The sequence below is a fragment of the Gossypium hirsutum genome, chromosome A08 (genome assembly GCF_007990345.1).
Source record: "Gossypium hirsutum isolate 1008001.06 chromosome A08, Gossypium_hirsutum_v2.1, whole genome shotgun sequence".
Classification (NCBI taxonomy): Eukaryota; Viridiplantae; Streptophyta; class Magnoliopsida; order Malvales; family Malvaceae; genus Gossypium; species Gossypium hirsutum.
The window spans coordinates 68,255,087-68,261,086 of record NC_053431.1 but is presented as its reverse complement, the minus strand read 5'-3'; positions in this window follow the sequence as shown (position 1 = coordinate 68,261,086).

The window sequence follows — 6,000 nt, the reverse complement described above, 5'->3', positions numbered from 1 at the left end:
TATCCCGTATCTGTCGCCGGAATAGGTAAGGGGCATTAACAAAAAAATAGAACATTTCAAACCATTTTAGAATCACATATATCATACAACATCATTTCATAAGCAATCATCTCTTAAGATGGTCTACGAGACCTAAAATGTACTTTTATGAAAGGGCTGGAGTAAAACGAATACATTCAGAATTTTCAGAACTTAACCAAATCTTTCAAAACTGTTAAAGTCACACGCCCGTGTGACTAAACGGTTTGACACACACGGGTACCAGACATGCCCATATGATCCAACCGTGCCAAAACAGAGCAAGCATACTGACTTTCACCCACGGCCAATAGACACGCCCGTGTGCTATGGCCGTGTGATACTTGGCTAGCTACTGACTTTTGCCCATGGCTATATGACACGCCCGTGTGTCAAACCCGTGTGATTTTTAAGGGGTTACTACCAAACAAACACGGCCACAAAGCACGCCCTTGGCCTTTGACCGTGTGGTATAAAACAGCTTGGTTTAAGCCAATTTTGCCACCCCTTTTTGGGTTCAATCCTACAAGCAATAATATACAACAATCATACAAAAAATTTCAACCAATTTTATGTTCAAAATGCCCAAATCGCATTAGAACATAACACATTACAAATATACACCAAAATTATTCACAAACTTATCATTTGTTAGCCAACTCCCAGTGCCTAACATCTATATAATTCAAAACTTACATACTTAAAATTCTAGCTTATACATGCCATACTTTAAAATTTGTACTTTCAAAATTACCAAAATTAGATCGATAGTGTGGTGATGACCCTCGATTATCCCCGAGCCTTTAGTAGCTACGATAATTGTAAAACAGACAGAAATCACATAGAGTAAGCTACAAGGAGCTTAGTAAGCCAAATACAATTGGTCTAACTACTAAAACTTACAAGTACAATTCAACCATAAAGATTCATAACTATTTCATAAAATAGCTCATAAACTTAACCATGCTCCTTTGTTTGCTTATATGTCATGCCTCATTGCCAAATTTCATACATATTTCACAGAGACAGAGTCTTTTATACTCAGAAATTTAATACAATACAAATGTACCTGTATAGGTTATACATTTCATATAATCATTCTCATATTCCCTACTCTATCATCAGACAGTTCAGATACAATACCGATACTCACAAACAAGTACAATGCTGACGTCCCTGACGTGGTCTTACATGTAATTCAATATCGATGTTTTAGTCCCAGACAGGGTCTTACACAAAATCAGATACGATGCTGATGTCCCAGACATGGTCTTATACATAAATATCAATCGAGGCCTGTGTCCCAGACACGGTCTTACACGATATCTCAGATAGAGGTCAACGTTCCTTTAGAAGCATATAGAGCTTTTCGGATACCAACAAATTAACAGAATTTACTCAAAAGGTATTTATCAGGCACTTAAGGCCATCCAATACAAATTAAAGTTTGTATATACAGAATTTAATCAGTTTAACACGTAATTGTAATTTGACATACCTCGTACTGATTTCAGACGGACACGAGTCGACTATTCAACTGCTTTGGACTTCCCTCAATCTAAGTCTGATTTTCTTTGTTCTTGATCTAATACAACTCAAATTGTAACACCCCAAACCCGGCCCAGACGTTACACCTGAATTCGGCGTGTCACATTGAAGTGTTTTTCAGAAACCATGTTTTCATTGAAAACCCTTCTTGATGTAAAACTCATTGGAGCGTTATTGTAAAACTCATGTGTTAATTAAAAATCATTGAAAAGAATATTTTCGTTATAGATTAAAGTGAATGGAAGCTGTGCACCAGGTAGGAAGCCAGAAAAGAGGAGGTGAGTCTATTGGACTACTTAAGTACCAAGCTCTTCATGGATCCAATCCTAGACATGCACACATCCATTGCCACACTTAAAGCATATTACTTTTCCATGAATAACAAATTAAGTTTAAGTCAATTTAAAATATTTATTTCCTTTGAAAACATTTACGTTCTTGAAACTTTGCTCGATAATCGTGATATTTTGAAAATAAATAACTTTTATAAAATGCGCCCTAGAGCTAACCAATTTAATAACCCAAAATATTAAAAATAATAAAAAGAGCGGCCTTATTACAACTTAAACCAGAATAAAAATAATCAAAATAATAAATGCGAAACTTATTTTAAAGAAAACAGAAGCTTAATCTTGCCACTCTGAACCCCGCCCAGCTCCAAGTCTACCAACTAGGGCTCACCTGCAAGGATGGAAGAGAAAGGGGGTGAGTTTGGAAAACTCAATGTGTAAAGTATCCTAACCAGAGCCTAAATCGGTTCAAGCTTTACTGGGCCTAAGCCCTATTCAAAAATCAGTGTTAACTGGGCCTTAGCCCGTATCAATATTAATCTAGGCCATAGCCCCTTACAGTATCAGAGTATATTGGGCCTAGCCCATATCAGTATCAATCTGGGCCGCAGCCCTATTACAAGTCGAGATATATTGGGCCTTGCCCATATTAACATAGTTGGGCCCGCTTCAATACAGTTGGCCCATAACAAAACAGTCTCATATGATTAATGCATGATAACCCCATCCAACCCTGCACTTGCCTCTGTCCATCCCTACACTTCCTGTGGGGAATAAATCACCCACGCCATCCCTACACTTACAGTGTTAGCACCGGTTGCGTCACTAACTATAATCCGCAGCAAAGCTGCTTATATCAGAATATGTGGCACAGCCACCAGAACGGGTTCTTCCTCCATAACATAACCCAGATCCCATGCAACAGATATATATATGTCATGGCATACAACAAACAGAATCAGAATATCATGCATTTCAATCAAAATTAACCCTAAGGGTATAACGTTCTTTTTCATACTTAGGGGTGTTTTAGTAAAATTCACTATTTTAGGGTTTACATACATCCTACAACTGTTAACGCATCAACAGAAAAACTTACCAAGCGTCTTTACTGAATTGGGCCCGTTGGTCCATTAACCCGTTTTTGACCCATTAAGCCCAAATATACTGAAGTTCACGAAATTGTGCACTCTGCAATCATACGGCTTTGGATTACCAAAACTAACAAACAACCATCTCACGAGCGCTCGCACACTCGTAAGTTCACAACATGCTAGCTTTCCGGCATTTCGGTTTTTCAGCTTTTGCCGATCTAGTCTATGAGTGGGTGTCATTTACACACCTGTTTTCGACGATATGATGACGAGCTCCACACACGAGTTGCCTACAGTCAATCACTAATATGTCAACTATGAATCCAATCGCAACTTATATACAGAATCCTTTACCAAAAAATTCGGCAATTAACACCTTAGGCACTAGCAATCCCACCTTTGCCGAAATTAGCGACTAGGTTTAGATCCAGACGTTCCACTTGTCCAAGCCTTCAATCAGCAGTCTCTAAATCACACTATTATCACAATAAAACAGTTGTCACAACCCTTAGAGCCACAGAGCCCAAATCGATAACCTCCCTAAACCTTTAGGGGTTTTGGCTTTTCTAAAACCTGAAATAAAGAATAGGTTCAAAAACTTACCACCGGTTCCTTCGGTTAATGATTCCAGTTAATTCCTACTCGATTCTGATGCAGATCTAACCCTGCAAATGTTAACAAAAATTGAGCCTTTAGTGATCTTAAGAATTCGGCTATGCCTCTATGGCTATGTGTTTTCGGCTTTTTGTAACTGTGTAAAGAAAGATGGAATATGGGAGTTTTGCTGTGGTCTTGTTGACAGAAACTTGGGGTTCAGAGGATTAGAGAATTGGTCACAAAGATGGAGGAGAATTAGAGGGTTTTGGCTAGGAGAAATTGGCACAGAAAAAATATAGTCTTTCGAGATTTCGGCTTTTGTGTATAAAGTTTAGGAATAAATGATAAGAAAGTGGAGATGAGTAGAATAGTAAAAAGATTCAGCTATAGGGGAGAAAAGAAAAACAAGAAGAAGAGAAAATGAAAAAAAAAAGAAAAATATAAATTTGCAACTTAACAAAACAAGAACAGATTGAAAGGGAAGAAGAATTAGCCAAATTAAAATACCCCAACTAACCCAAAAAGAAAATAAAATCCTAAGGGCCAATGATATACAGCACTTACTAGATATGGCTGAATGAATGTATTTCGGCATAGTAATTCTTTTTAAATTCCAATTCCCTAATTTGCTAATTGATTTTTGGCCAAATTCGAAGTTTGAATTTCATTCAAACTCCCAACCGATCAGCAGCCTTATCCACCTGCTTGCACCGCTTCAGCATGCTGCCAAAAGTCCTGGTCAGACCCCAACTCCTTCCCCATGCGTGCGAAAAAAACCTAGCCTTTCCTGCACAATATAGGGACCCACATTTAATAAAACATAGCAATCTAGCATTTTAACAAATAGAAGACAACTTTTTCATTTTACGCAATTAGGTCATTTTATCAAATTAAGCACACAAACGATCAAATTTTCATCTGGAATTTTCTCACATACTAATTCACATATAGTAAGAATGGAAAATAATATTAAAATATTATTTTGATTCAAATTTTTGGTCCCAAAACTACTATTCTGACTAGGGTCTAAACCAGGCTGTTACAAGTTTTAAGGGTATTTTAGGAATTTTATCCTTTAGGTGTTCAGAATTTTGTGACATGCTATGTCAATAATATTTTCAATTATTGTATTAGAAAATTAAATCAATTTCTAAAAATGAGTTTTTGTAACACCCTTTACCCTTGTCCAATGCCAAAACAAAGTACGAGGCATTACCGGACTTAAACATACACATTCATCCAAAAACTAGGCCATAAAATCTCCTTTAATTCAAAACCTTTCAAACACATGCATGCCGTCCCTTATTTGAGTCTACAAAGCCCAAAACATTTATCGGAATCAATTGGGACTAAACCGAGAACTTTGAGAAGTTTCAGGAAAACTTAGAAAGTTTTCCCATGAAACAGGGTTACATGCCTGTGTGGACATAGGGACACGCCCGTGTGCCTTTTTCACGCCCGTGTCCTTAGGCTGTGTAACTCTGTGTTTATGACGTAAGCATGCACATCGAACCACACGGTTGAGTCCGGGCTGTGTCCCTCACATGGTTGAGACACACGGCCGTGTCTCAGCCCGTGTGGCCAACACTTAGGTTATTATCCAAGCCTTCATGTTACCCATAATCTCTTACAACCTTATGCACATCAAAATCGTAAATCATGGCATCATTTTAGTGATTAAACACTCTTTATTAAGACATATCCTTAACATTAACATGTCTTCTTACAAGTAATGCATCTACTAGTGTAATACCAAGTCTAGATTCCTTATTTCATATTCATAAGACTTGTGACCACTTTTACCATTACACAATGGTTACCAACTTATCCATCAGGCACTCAAGTTCAATCATTATCACGTTGTGTTTATAACATGCGATTACTACATGGCTATGACCACCTCAATTGGTCATAGAGCATATATCCAACACACATGTCATATTACTAACCATGCATGGCAAACAAACATAATCAACTTATAGACATTAGACATGACATGAATAGCTAAGCTTACAAGCCAAAATCAATATGAGCCACATCTCATGGCCATATACATATAACTCAATATAAGCCAACACATTTGGCCAAAGCAAAATAGTACATGTCAATCAACTAGATCGCTATACATGCCACTCACTTGAAATTTCTAATATATACTTCATTATTCCAAAAGTAGCGACTTGATAGTGTGATGCTGCCTCCGACAATCTGCAACCCCGAGCTAACCTGAAAAAACTAAAGGAAAGGAAAGAAAGTGAGTAAGCTTTATAGCTTAGTAGGATCGTATGAAAATAATAAGCAATTTATCAACTTGCTTATCATATACAACCCTATTTGCATTTTTACTCATGTTCTAGTCAAGCTATTTTCTAGAATCACAGTCACTAAATTATTTATATCTTGAGCTACATAACTTCAAAATATATTCTTCTAATTTTCCCAAAACCTAGACT